The following is a 15,061-nucleotide window of genomic DNA, read 5'->3' as shown; positions in this document are numbered from 1 at the left end:
AAAGCCTTGCCTCACCTGACCCAAATTATTATTTTATCATATGAATAATCTATTTCATTTAAATTTAAATGAAAAATTAACTTTTGCGTAAAATAAATTCTATTATTCTTCATATTTATTGTACAACTGATGTGCAAGGTTTCCAAGGTGGCTTATGGACAACAACATTAACTCCAAGCATAATTTGGGTTAGTGATTATAACAAAAGGATCATCTCAATCAATATAAAAGAAAGATGACAAATGAAGCTGCTTCACTAAAGATTAAAATGGTTTCAAAAAAACAGAGAAAGAGAGGGAAAAAATATTTAAATTCGACTCTTTGAACAGAGAATACATGCATTACTCAATGGGAACACGTACGTAATCGAGAGTGACCTTTTCCTTTTGTTTGAGTTAATCACCAACGAGGATAGACAAAGAACATATGTAAAAACGTTCCCATTTACGTACAAATTAAAGCCAATAAGCCCATTAATTAGGGCAAGGAGGAGACGATGATTTACCATCCAATTATTGAAGCTAAACATGTACAAAAGAGTAGTGCCACTCACCAATTTAAAACGACAAGTGTACGTCGTTTTGTAACTTTAGATTCTTCTTGCTAGACTTTGGTGAAACATTGGCTCAATCATTGTGATATCTTCTAACCTAATTATCCTAACAATCTCAATCACTTTTCAAGGGGCAATATGTCTGACCAAAACTCTCTTCAGCTTTTGCAATGACAGCTACTAGACCTGAGCTTCTTGGAGGGGTTTCTGCTGGATATGACCTTGGCTACCTCCCATTGATCAGAAGCAGAACTCAGCATCCCTTCCCCCCCCCCCCCCACAGTGTACAATCGCAATCACCACTCCCTATTTTGCTTTTTACCTGTTCAAATTTAATCCAACAATAATTTGCCTTGTGCTCCAATCTCTCTCCCTCTTTTAACTGGCTCTATCCAATATGTGTACTTGCTCCATTGTTGTGCACACTTCACCCTGTTGCTTTCAAGAAATTTATTGAAGAGGAGCCGTGAACAAGTTGGAAATCTCTTTGAGGCCGGAACAGTTTGATTGACCCACTCACTCCCATACATTAAAAATGTCATTTTCTTTCACTCTGTTAGTTCCAAATTAAGTGATCATCTTACTATTTTAATTGGAAAAAAGATGATGAAACATGGCGAGTATTAATTGTAATCATTGCGTTGGTTGTGAGTATAGCATTACTGGTATTAAGCAAAAGTAGAAAAGGGGTGAAATGGAAATAAGGGAAACGCCTCCCCATCACAAATAGAACGTTGTACTGGTTCCAAACATGGGCATTATCAAGTCGGATAAGTCAAACAAGAAGGATCCTATTAATGTTTTGGATTTCTCTGTTGTATCTCCAGCATCCGTGGTATTGCCTAGGGCTTCCATTGCTTTTGTCCTCTTTCTACAATATTGTAGACAGCAAATCCATGATATATATCCCATCACCATACATCAAATCAACCGTGAGTCAGTGAGAAGGACTTTTAAATGTTGGAGGAGTCTATGTAACTTCATCTTTCATCATTTATCACTCCTCTCGTCATATAATCTTTGGCATGTTGGTTAGGTATCCCGGGGGCCCCTCAATGGATGATGACACTACACGCATGTCTAAAGTTCTCTACCTTTCTTTAATATGGTATCAATAATATGTAATTGATTCCTCGGAAATTAACCATAAGAGCCCTCTTGAGCTTTGCACCCCATTGGACTAGAGTCTAACAGAAATAGGAGTGTTCAGGTAGTGCTTTTCCTTTCATGTGTAGGTGAGCTTTCCATGCAGCAACTTGACTTGAGAATATGGCAGCCAAGAAGTGGCGTGATAGTCATGTGAAAGGGTGATGTTTTTCATCACAAAAGAAAGGGCTAAGCTTTCTAGCAAAAAGTCTAGCCATCCGTGTAGCCTCTGAAATCTAAAGGTTGTAGCCTGTCTCCTGTCGAAGAAATTAATCAAGTGCTTTTCTCTTTCAGTATGAGAATTACCATTTGTCAGATGAATTATTCTTTTTGAAAAATTAAAGCCTTCATGAGAAGGATAAGTCATAGACCTCAGACTAATTTAGCCGTAGGGCCTTCTAATTTGATCCTTTTTTAAGGAGTCAGGATCAGGATCGATCGGTTCTGAGTCCTGACCTAACCAACCAGGCTGGTCAAAGAATTTTGAAAGTGCTTTGCCTTTTCTTAAGCCGCCATTTTCTTCTTTGAGGTGATGGTTTAGACTTCTTAGGGTCGGTGACTCCTTTTCATGAAGTCTGACCTAATTATCCAAGCCATTAATTGAAAGAGATTTCCTATGTTAATATATTGCATCATGTCAGATTTGACCTAGTCAGACAAATTAAGATTACGTCAAGCACGCCTAAGCATATGGAAAAAAAGAAAAAGAGAAAAGCTAGGGTTTAAGTGAACAAGATGTAGGAAGAAGGTCCAGTTCAGTAACCAGAAAGAACTAAAGTCATGTTCTGATGTTTTTGTTTGATAAGCCATTAATATTCCATTGATAAAATTGTAACCTTCCATGAGGAAACAAGGTTGATCCCTATACAAACTCTACCTAATAGCAAAACATATATAGACCGCCCAAATGACCTATCCTTCAATCATTCTCAATGCATCAAACAAAACCAGTCTCCACATCTCATCCAATAACCATTAACCCAGTCTAAAAGGTTCTCCTGTAAACTCAAGGGTAGCAGCCTATTCAGCCATCATCAACACATGTTCTGATTTTCATGTTATCTTTTCTCAATTATTATAAATAAACAAAGCCGTTAGAGATATTAGATTTTTGTCTTCCATTTTTCATTTTCTTCCCAATAATTGACTCTTTTTTTTTTTGAAATGCAGAAGAATTGATTTCATTACCTAAATGTTATTACAAACTACCCTAAAATGTAGTAGAGCAGAACATCACATGGAGTACAGAGACCCTTCTTGTGCAAATTTGCACATGAGAACCTGTAATCAGCCAAAAGCGGTTGTGTATGAGAATGTCATATTTTCATGGAAATGTTTGCGCTGTGTTTGATTTATGGTGTGTTGCATGGTATTCTGTTGTGAGACTATGTCTTATTTTTTTTCATGTTGTAAGGCGTTTTTAATACACTTTTGTTTACCAGAAACAATTATATCTTTTGGTGAGTATAACCAGATTTTGGTAATAAATAAATTGGTCTTGATTGAGCAAGAAAAATACGTATCTAACCCTTAAATGCATAAATTAAGCCTATATGTAGGAGGTTTATAACTAAGCAAATGAGATGAGTGATGTACCTTTTTCTGTTTGGATTTTATTAATGAGTGAAAGTTTGAGAGAAAAGAAGAAATTAAAGCTTAGGTTTTTATGGCTCTACCCATTGAGAGCATACGAGGTGGGATTCACATGGTTCTCTACTGGAATCGTGACAGCCCCTCTTATTTCAACAAGGGTTTATTATCCTCAGTGGCATATCGCTATACCCTTAGAGTTCGCTCTGATATCAACTATCACGATCTACACCAATCTCTGTGAGATATTGTCTACTTTGATCCACTGACTTCACTAGAAGTGAGCAAATGGGTGGATTGGATGGTTTAGTCCGCCATACTTAAGGATCAAATGGACCAAATATTTTTAAAAAATCGACCAAAACCGATCCAACATAAATGAAGACCAAATCAACCAAACATAGCATTGGTTTGGTTAGTTTGGTTTTGGACCAATGGACCAAAATTTTATCACTTTTTTTTTTTTGCAAATTACAATATTAAAACTTATAAACTTCATCCATAATTATAAAATATGCAAATAATCTAAACATAAAAAAATATACATTTGTTCTTTCACTCACATAATTATTAAGTGTAATCATATAAATAAAATTTATTATAAGTTATAGTCATATTTATGTATAAATTAAAATTATGTATATATATAATATATTACTTTATTATATATATGAAACTAATGACTTAACTTATATGTTATAATGTTTTAATTTTTATATCAAAATTCATATAAATAATAACTAATTATAAACAATATGTTATAAAAATTAAGGTGATAACTAATAAAGCTATTAAGTGTAATCATATAAATAAAGTCTATTATAAGTTCTAATTATGCTTATATATAAATTACATATATGTATATACATAATAAATACTATTTTATATATATATATATATGAAATTAATGACACAACTTATATGTTATAATGTTTTATATCAAAGTTTGTATAAATAATAGCTAATTATAAACAATATGTTATAAAAACTAAGGTGATAACTAATAAAGTTTATTATAAGTTATAGTAATACTTTTGTATAAATTAAATATATATATTTATAATATATTTATACAATTATAAATATATATGCGTAATATTTTATATTACGAAATATTAGTAAGGTATAATAATTATAACATATCAATATGTAGGTTATTTACTATCATATATTATAATATTAACATATAAGTATATTATTTAAAATATATAACTTGTAATTTTATAATAATACAAATTTATAAATAAATATATATAGCTAATATTAAATTGCTATGATTATAATTAGTATATATACATATAATAAACTAATATGTTTTAAGTATATTATTAATTAAGTTTATTATCAATTCTTCTTAATATATAAAAAATATTATATATATATATAATTGGTTTGGTTTTCTGGTTGTATTGGTCTAAAAATTTTAAAACTAAGAACCGACCAAAAAATCAATTGGGCCAAACATTTTGGACCAATTGACCTAACGGACCAATTAGACCAAACCATTTTATCCAAATCGCATTTAATTTGAATTGGTAATTGGTTTGATTTTATTTTGCTCACTTTTATGCCTCACGGTTTTGTCCCATAAAAGACACCTCACATATTAAAAGTGGTGTGAATCCTTAAATGACCACATAGCCAATGTGGGATTCATGGCTTCCCTCTAGGATCATGATATCCTTTCTTAACTCCCTTCTAAGAACTTCTATGTGGGATTCATGGCTTCCCTCTAGGATCATGATATCCTTTCTTAACTCCCTTCTAAGAACTTCTATGTGGGATTTATGGCTTTACCTATTAGGAGCATACGATGTGGGATTCACATGGTTCCTCGTTATCTTGTTTTTAAGATTCTAGTTTTTCTTTTCTAGTAAAATACCCTTAACTCCTTAAGTTTTAATCATAATTCACCATGGATCCATTAGTATTAGAAGTGTGCACTTTGCCCCAAAATCCTAAACACCATTAATGGAATCTATAAAATGACTAAAATGCCCATAACTTTATTCTTTCTTTTACTTCACCTTATCTCATTTCAGCCTTGTCTTTTGATCTTAGATCAATCTTTTTTTTTATATATAAAAAAGAGTCCATTGATTCTTGCTCTTGCCAATCCCTTAAACAAGGCATAGAAAGAAGTAACACTACTAGCGGAATGTTCTTGTGAGTCAAAGCTAAGAAAATTAAGATAAGAGAGAAAGAGGAGGTATCTCTATTGTGCTCAATAGAACAAAAGCATAATGAAAAACATTAAAATGCCACCCACTATCTTGTTTTTGTCTTTTTTGTCAAAAGTGTCTTTAAATGTTTGTTAATGTTTTTCTTTCTGTTGTGGAATTATTATTAGTCTTTCTTTTTGTTAAATCAAGAAATTCATTAATGAACTTTCAAGGTAGAGCTGGTACATCACATACAGAAGCTCAACAAACAACCACCCATTTCAATTATAACAAGTTTACGCAAAAACAACTAGAACAAAGAATAAGTTTGCATTCAATAAAACAACCAAATGAACCCATCACCCAGAATGAAACTCCCCATATTAGAATACATTAACAATAAATTTCTACAACTTTACAACCAATAGATAAACAAATCAGAGCCTACAACCATGCAATAATCAATTCATAATAGTTAACACCTTGTTTAGCAAGTTGGTTTGCACATTGGTTACTCTCGTTAAAGGAATACACAAAAGATACATAGGCAATTGCATTATATAAAAGATCAATTTGTTGAAAAATTTTCCAATCCTTCCAAGGCCTCTTCACTTGGAAAATAAATTGTAACACATGAACTTGCAATAAATGGAAGAAATTTCAATACCCAAAACACCATAAATGTGTAGTGACATGGTAATCCCAACACAATCAATCTTGCAACTTTAATTGAGCATTAAAAGGTCCATGGCAAATCCCCATAATCCCATTAAAATCTTGACATGTAAGTTCCCCACAATTAAAGCCAGCAACTTATTACATTAAGCAATTAATGCATCACCCAATCCACTTAACAAACAGATCATAAATGTGTAATCGATGACATTCACAACAATTCCAATACAATTCATAATTCACTAATAATTCTGCGCTAATGCCACAACAAATCCCCATAATTTCATCATGGGATTCTCCAAAAGAAAACCATCAGTTTATTTCATTAATCACTTGGTCAAGCACCCATAAATACACACGGCCAAGCTGTATTTTGCCTTTTATTCTATACTTGCATGCTAGCAAACTAGTACTTAGTAAAAAGCAAAAAACAATAGCATTTTAAAGAGATGGACTAACATTCGAAAAATGAAGGTTTGGTGCTTGACAGTGTGAAGCTAAGGAGGATAATGACAAAGATAAAGCTTTGATAGAGGATAATTTGAATGGTATGAGAATGAAGTTCTGAAGGAGAAAAACAAGAAATGGATTTAGGAAAAATTTTTCAGATCTAAAACTAAAATAGAATATATGCATTCATGGGTATATTGGGGAAGATGAATTGTAAAATTAAATAAATAGAAGGGTAAAATGGGTATAAAATTCTTACCAAGTCATTAAAAAAATGAGAATTTTAACAATTAACTAACAGTTAGACTTATCTATCAAACAATATATATATTTTTGAGACAGAATGTCCATTTTCAATACTAAAGGACCTACAGTAAATTATGATTAAAACTTAAGAAGTAGGGGAATTTTACCTTTTTTTTTTAAATTAATTCTCTTTCAGTAAAAAATGAAAGACATGAATGCTTAGGTGAGACTCACTCCAGTATAAGGCTCTCCCCAACATGTTTCCCTTCAAAGCTGTACAATTAATGACCCACCATCTTCAGAGGCTCCTATCAAAGAATCCCCTACTCAATACGCTCAGTTACATTTGCAAACCTGTACCAACAAAAAAAACTTCACCCACTTTCCACAATCCCTAACCCAATCCCTAACACACAAAGGACGTGTCCAACAAAAGCATCTTAATCTCGTGGCCAAAACATCACCTTTTTAACCTTGTGCAAGCATCTTACCCCACATCCAGCACACAATCACATTCTAAGGACCAGAAAGGTAGTAAGATAGCAAAAAATAAACACATAGCTTAAAAGAAATCAGATCAGGCAGCCAAGGAAACACATTTACATAACTTAAGAAAGCATCGATTAGTAAAGAAAGAGCAAAATATTCAGTATTCCATTATGTTGTTCTTAATACAAGGCACCCCAGCAACTTTTATACTTAACACCTCTCTATCTACACCAGATATGGAAAACCCAGTTTTTAAGCACTAAGGTATTTGCACCTATAACATTAGCCAATAACATTAAAGAGGTTCTCACTATGCTGCATTACTTACTTGGCCAATTTATCTATTGCCCCATTAGCTTTTTTAAGGGTGTAAACTATATTCTAGCTACTAATTTTAGTTTTTAGCTCTCTAATATGTCTAATCCACTTCTTAACCTTACAAGGAGCACTGTTCAGGTTGAGGATCTAGCTAACAATGTTACTAAGAAAAAGAACCTAAAAGAGGAGTGGAATGGATTCCGCTAGAGAAATAGAATTGAAATTTAATATGGATGGTTTAGTAAGAGGACAGCTTAGACTAGCAGGTGCTAAGGGGTTTTAGAGATAACAATGTATTTCTTACTTTTTCATAAAGGTTCTCATAAAAGCTCTTGAGGTTGAATTTGTTGTAAAAATTGTTAATGGGAGGATTGAGAAGAGATTTGTTACAAGCAGAGGGAAAAGAAGGCGGAGAAACTAAGAGATGTGGAGGTAGATGGGTAGTCTTTGAACAAAGAAGATGGAGGAGATGATTGGATTTAAAACTTGCTAAAACACATGCATCCATGCCTGCATGCTTGTGTATGTAGATGTATATGTATATGCTATAGGAACACATTTTGTTCTGGCAATGCCATTGGAGATATGAAAGAGGAAAATTAAGGGTCTTAATCCATTATATATTTAAAGTTCTAGTTGCTAAGGAACCTGGAAGAATAGTGGAATGGATTCCTTTTAAAAAAGTAAAATTAAAATATAATGTGCATGGTTCAGTAAGAGGACAACTAGGACCAGTAGGTGTTAAAGGATTCGTAGAGATAACAAAGATATTTTTTTTAATTTCTCATAAAGTTTCTCCGTAAAGGTTCTTGAGGTTAAGGTTCTTGTAAAGTTGTTAGTGGGAGGATTGGGAGGAGAGTTTTTACAAGTTGAGGGAAGAGAAGGTGAAAAAGTTGGGAGAGGAGGACGTGGAGCGGTAGTTTTTTAACAAAGAAGATAGATGAGACGACTAGATTTTGCATGTGCACTTGCACGTGCATACGTGGATGTATGTTTGTATATATATGTATATGTTGAATGAACACATTATGTTTAGGCAATGCCATTGGAGATATAAAAGAGAAAATTAAAGGTTTTAATCCATTTTATTTTTAAGGTTCTAGTTACTAAGGAACTTAGAAGAGTCGTGGGATGGGTTCCCCATAGAGAAGTAGATTTAAAATTTAATGTGGATAGTTCAACAAGAGGGTAGCTAAGACTAACGAGTGTTAAGGGGTTCTTAAAGATGATAAATAATGTCTTTTCTTTGGTCCTTTAAAAAAACTTGAGTCTAATTATGCAGAAGTTCATGCTATTAAAAATGATTACAATGTTTTGCCTTTTCTTCATAGAATGGTTTAAAATATTTAGTGATTGAACTAGATTCTGGCATTTTTCTTTCATGGATATCTACACCGAATGACAGGCCATGGACACTAAGAAGGTATTATGATATTAACTGGTTATAATGACAAATTGAAGATGTCACTTTCAAACATATTTACAAGGAAACTAACTTCTTCATAAATTCCCTAGCTAAAACAAAAGTCGACCAACCGACCACATATAATGCTTATTGGTGATAGAGCTGTCTTTTCTTCTGTGACGATTGCTTTTGACAATGTCACTTTTTCTGGATGACTTTCTGTAATACCAAACACATGATGACCATCCTTCTATGGAGAATGAATTGCTGATTTTGTCCTTTCATGAGAGGCATTGTGTTTTTTTTTTTTATTATTGTTATGTAACCTTAGTTGATGATGGTCTTAGATGTTTGTCTTTTTTCATGCTATCTTTTTTTTTTTTAAATGTTAGAGGCTTGGAAAGCCTTCTTTCTTTGGAAGGGGAGCTATTCATTTTCCCACATGCAAGGAGCCATGGTTTTGTTATTTTGTATAGGGCTAGCTTTACTTGTATACCCTTTATTTATAACTTTAACAATTATTGTTGGAAGGAATTTAGGATTTGGGTAACGCACATGTACTTCAAGAAAAGGTTAAGAGAGGTTTTTTAACTACCTCTATATCTGAACCACCAAGCCAAGCCTTCTAAAACATCCCAAATGTGAAGATAACTCATGAACCTTACCACTCGTTTTGAGTTACTTTCACTTTCTTGTATAAATAGTTGTTCCACACTTGTTCCTAGGTGCTTTTGCACTTGGAATGACCCTATGCGCTTCTGCGCTCATGACGCCCTTAGGTGCTTCTGAGCTTAGAACACCCCTAGTGTAGGTTTTTTCTGTAACACAATACTTAAAGAAATTATAGTTAGTCAAAATTGGGCATCTACATTTTTTCCCCTATATAAAAGTTCTTATGAGGAGTTTTATGCATCAAATAATAAGATGCACATAGAATAAGCAAGGCAATGCTTTTGTTTATTTTATTGTCTTATTTATTATTTATTTTATTTTTATTATTCAAAGAATAAAGAAAAACTTGCAAATTTATGCATTTATCTATTTTTTATATTATTATTTTTGTTGTCGTTATGCATTGCGTTGCACAACTGAAATATCAAATTCTCCAAGTAAGAGGAGCCACCTTGTTACTCTTTCAAATAAAGCTGGTCGAAAGAGCAAGAATTTGATGGGATTTGACTTGGTTACCACTTTAAGTTGAGCTAAGAAGTAATGGTGAAGCTTCTAGGGTTGGGTACATTGATGCAAGACAATACTTCTCCATCGGTGGGTAGTTTAATTCACTTTCATGTAAACATTTACTCAAGTAATACACGGGTTGTTCTTGCCCCTCTACTTCTTGAACAAGTAAAGCACTAATTGAGTATGGTGTTGAAATGAGGTACAACATCATTGGTTCCCTTTGGATTGGCATGGTCATTGTCTTAAGAGAAGTAAGAATACTTTTCATTTTCTCAAAGGCTTGTTGTTGTTGTTCACCCCATAAAAATGGGATCTTTTTTTTAGAAGAGTTTGAAATGGCATAATGATCTCTCCTAGGGTTAGAATGAACCTCCGGATGTAAGAAACTTTCCTCAATAGGCTTTGAAGTTGCTTCTGGTTCGATGAAGGTGGCATTGATTGAATAGCCTTTATCTTTGCAAGGTCCACATCTATGCTTTTTGGGTGAACCACGAAACCTAAAAACTTACCAATTGTTACTCCAAAGGCACACTTCAAGGGATTCATGTGTAACTTATATTATCAACATGGCTCGAACACTCTTCTCATGTCTCCAAGATGATTTAAAGTTTTTTTAGACTTCACCACAATGTCATCCACATAGTCTTTCAAGCAATCATGCATCATGTCATGGAACATGGCGGTCATGGCACGATGATAAGTTGCACCTGTACTCTTAAACCCAAACAACAAAACTGTATAATAAAAATTACCAAATGAGGTTTTAAAGGTTGTTTTCTCTACATCACCAGGTGCCATTCTTATTTAGTTATATCCTCTAACCTATCCATGAACGAAAACATCTCACGACCAGTGGTAGCATCCATAAGAGTATCAATGTTTAGAAGAGGAAAATCATCCTTGAGATAAGCCTTATTGAGACCTTTGAAGTCCACACACCCGGATTGCTCCATTCTTCTTTTTTACAAGAACCATAGTAGCTAACCAAGTTGGGTGATGTATTAGTTTGATGAACCTAGCTTTAAAAAGTTTGTTGATCTCTTTTTTTATCTAACTTTCTGCTTAATTGTGGAATACTCATGCATGCTGCACTACTAGCTTAATTCCAAAAGAGATGTGTAACTCACGAGTGATAAGTTTCTCATCCAATCTAAGCATTTGCTCATATTTCTAGCCAAACACATCTTGGAATCCCTTCAACAGTTGAACCATTGCTATTATCTATTCTTTCGAAAGGCTTTTACCTATAAATAGTGGTTTGAGAGTCTCTCCTTCCTTAGCTAAGTTGAGCTCTTCTAACTTTTTACCTTGAGGCTTCTATTGTTCTTGAAGTTGTTCCACTACAAAAGATGTTTCATGTTCTTCTTCTACTTCTTCCACCTGAAAAAGAGATGGTGGTATATTCGGTGGTTAATGTGATATGGAGTCAAAAGAGGATACTTCTCTATACCTCATACTCCATCATAAGTAGTAAACCATATTTTTGTCTTCGTGAGCATAAGAGTTTATCCTAGTGGGGTTTTTCCTTTTCTTTTCATAACATCATCTCTTTCCTCATCACTTTTTCTTCTTTAATATAATTCCTTTTTCTTTTTGGGATATTCTTCCTATTGTGGAAGTGGAACACTTTAGGGCCTAGATAAGGTAGTTTTTTTTTTTTCGTTAGTTACTTAAAGAAAGAAACTTTAGTTTAATTTACCTCATGATGCTCAAAAGATGCCTTGGTTGCTAGAATGAAGATTTCCTTCCCTTTCCAGTAGCCTTTGATGCATTGGTGGTGTGAAGAAGGAATGACATTATGAGTGTGCAAGAACTTCCTTTTTATGATGAGGTGATAGGCTACACTAGCTTCAAAAACGTGGAAGCAATCTTGAATAGGTTCCATTTTGAAGTTCACCATGACTTGTGTCAAGGTTTTAATTTATTTGTTATTGAAGGAAGTAATGGTCATATGACGGCGCAAATTCCTTAGGTCTATAGTCACAACCTTCAAAGTAAACTGTCACGACCCGAAACTCTCATCGAGCCCCTGACAACCGTCACGACGTCCCGATAAATATTTATTACCCGGAATATCAATCGAAACCTCGCAAGGCTTAACATCAGTTTTTTTTTCGCTTCCCCTGTGAGTATTAGTCACTAAAATTATGTTTTAAGATATTATAAATATTTTCCAAATCAAAACAATAGAAAAACAATTTTTTTCTCACATGGGCATTTTGGTCATTTTTCCTCAAAAATCTTGAAATCCTCTAAAAATGTAATATGCTGGTGTAAAGCACATATTTCATAATCAAAAATAAATTTGGATGTTTAAAACATTCGTTTAAAATAAAATTATGACTATTAGAATAAAATAAAAATATTGAATAAAATATTCAATTTCTTCATAAAACAATATTTTTAGAACACTGCATAAATAATTTTTACAGTGTAAAAGCAAAATAAATTCATATATATCATAATACAGTAAGCCAGAGTATTTAATTTAATATACAATAACTAGTGGGCCCTTAAATAACCAAAAGTAAGAAAAATTGTGAACCTACAGTTTGGAAGATGCAAATCCAATAGTGGTCATCGATGAAATCAGCTATCTATAGACTATCCTGAGCCTGAAATTGGTGGAAAAGAGGGTGGTGAGATTATAAAATCTCAGTGAGTAAACAAATACCATCTAAAATATCTAAAGCTGAGTAAATGGAGACAGATAAAACAGTTTAACATACTGTAATTCATCACCTTTCAACTTGTTTCAACCAAATAAAATCAATTCATATAAATCGAGTAATCAACATGGCTTATGAATTTCTTAAAACTTTGGCTTGTACCAAAATCATTTTTATACCCAGTTATCAAGGATGCCTTGATCGAGGGTTATCCCAACCAAGTCCGCCAAGGCTATTAAAAAGTTATGTATGCATAAATCATGTTTTTATTTTGAAAACATAGTCGTTCATTGGCGTTGGCTGAGTTTACCCTCACGTGGTGGTTTGGTGTGAAGTGAACTCTAAAGTGTTAACCTCAGGAGTTAGCCAACCGCATCTCTCATACTAAGGTATGAATATAACCAGGTTTCGTGCCCCTCTATTAGGCTAGTCCACAGAACCAGCTCACTGGAGCAAGCTAAACCCACCATACAATAAAAATTCAACAGCATGACATGACAATTTTATCATTATCCAGCCTATCAAGGCAAACAACAGTTTATACATTTTAACATAAATACCAATTCAACCATTTATGCCACTATTGTCATAAGCCAATCAATTAGAACCATAAATTCATAATACATCAAATGATCTCCAATTACTCTATTTTCAAAGCCATTATTCAATTTCAAGACAATTTTATAAAATCATTTCATTTAAACACATTTTGCTTATAAAACATAAAGATTTACCATTTAAACTCATTTTTCATAAAATCACAAAATCGGATAAAAATCACTCTAGATAATTAAGATGATAGTAAGGTTACTCACAATGTCTAGAGTGTAGATTTTCGAAGTATTCTGACTACTGGTCCTCGGATGCAATTTCCTTACCTTTATCGGAGGACTCACCACCTTGACATAGTACAAAATCGAGAAACTTACTACATTGGTACTAAATCGAAATTAAACTAATTTAGACTACTAATGCATGATATGGAATGCAAAATGCACGGGTAACCATCTAAACCCGGTATTAGCCTAATTCGTCTTATCACCCGATTAATTGGCCAACGCATCCAATTTAGCTCCAAATTGCTCCATTTCTTTTCCAATACCTTAATTCACCAAACACAAGTCAAATAACCTAAAATTTGGTAAAACCATCTTCACTTTTCTTCTTAGAATTTTTGGTCAATAATGGTGTATTAACACCATGATTTTTCCTACTACTTTTCCACACCATAATTCATCATTTTCTAACCAATTCTCTTAAAATAAAAAATCAAATTCATCCTCGCTCAATACAAGGTAGGTTCGGCCATTGATGGGTGATGGGAAAAATGAATTCTTTTCTTATTGTTTTACTTCTAGACATGGTAAACTAACTAAAAACACTAACATAACTTGAAATCAAATCAATCCAACATCATTCTCTCTCCATACCCATTCGGCTAGCCATGAATTCACCATGAAAACATGAAATTTAACCATGAAAAATAAGGAGAAATGCTAAGGAAAATAGATTTCAAGTTTAAATTGAGAAATCCTACCTTTTTCACTTGTTTTCCTTGATTTTACACACTTTTTCTCTTGAAATTCTCCACCTAGGGTTTGTTCTTTCTTTGTTTCCCTCTTTTCCTTGCTTGGCCGAATATTTGGAGAGAAGTGAGAGGTTTATAGGCTGATTTGTAAAAAAAATAATAAAATATTCTAAGCTTGACAAGTGTCATTTTATTATTGGTCCATTTTTAAAACTTTAAAAATTTAAACTTTTTGTCTCCATCACATATAATTTCTCACTTATCCATAACATAAAAAGTCAATGGATGAATTCTATGAGCATGACAAGTGTTGGTGGTGTAAAATTACAATTTTGCCACTATGGTGGCAAAATTATAATTTTACCCCTATGCTCCGAAAAATATCGGGATTATAATTTTTCACTTCTCAACCTCAAATCATACTCTTATAAGTCAAAATGTGATCAAAATCTTTCCAAAAAAATTCTCATTTTTTCCTCAAGTGGCAAAATTATCATTTTACCCATAGATAGTGAAATTTTCGGTTTGACTCCAAATTGATCCTCGAACTCCAAATCACCATTTTAAATCATTCCTGGATTGTAAAATTTTCAATTTCACCATAAAATTTTCATTTGATCTAGTTCGAGGCTTAAATCAACTTTGTTG

General features: G+C 33.1%; 1 long non-coding RNA gene across 1 annotated transcript; it reads right to left on the bottom strand.

The window, feature by feature from the left end:
* Positions 12,704-14,453, bottom strand: LOC108662912. Its single transcript, XR_001928772.1, has 3 exons — positions 14,423-14,453; positions 13,701-13,784; positions 12,704-12,831 (listed from the first exon to the last, which is right to left on the bottom strand). It is a non-coding gene; the product is annotated as an uncharacterized LOC108662912 (long non-coding RNA).

The sequence above is a fragment of the Theobroma cacao genome, chromosome 7, assembly GCF_000208745.1.
Source record: "Theobroma cacao cultivar B97-61/B2 chromosome 7, Criollo_cocoa_genome_V2, whole genome shotgun sequence".
Classification (NCBI taxonomy): Eukaryota; Viridiplantae; Streptophyta; class Magnoliopsida; order Malvales; family Malvaceae; genus Theobroma; species Theobroma cacao.
Note: the sequence above shows the minus strand (reverse complement) of the source record. Positions and strands in the feature narration are given on the sequence as shown.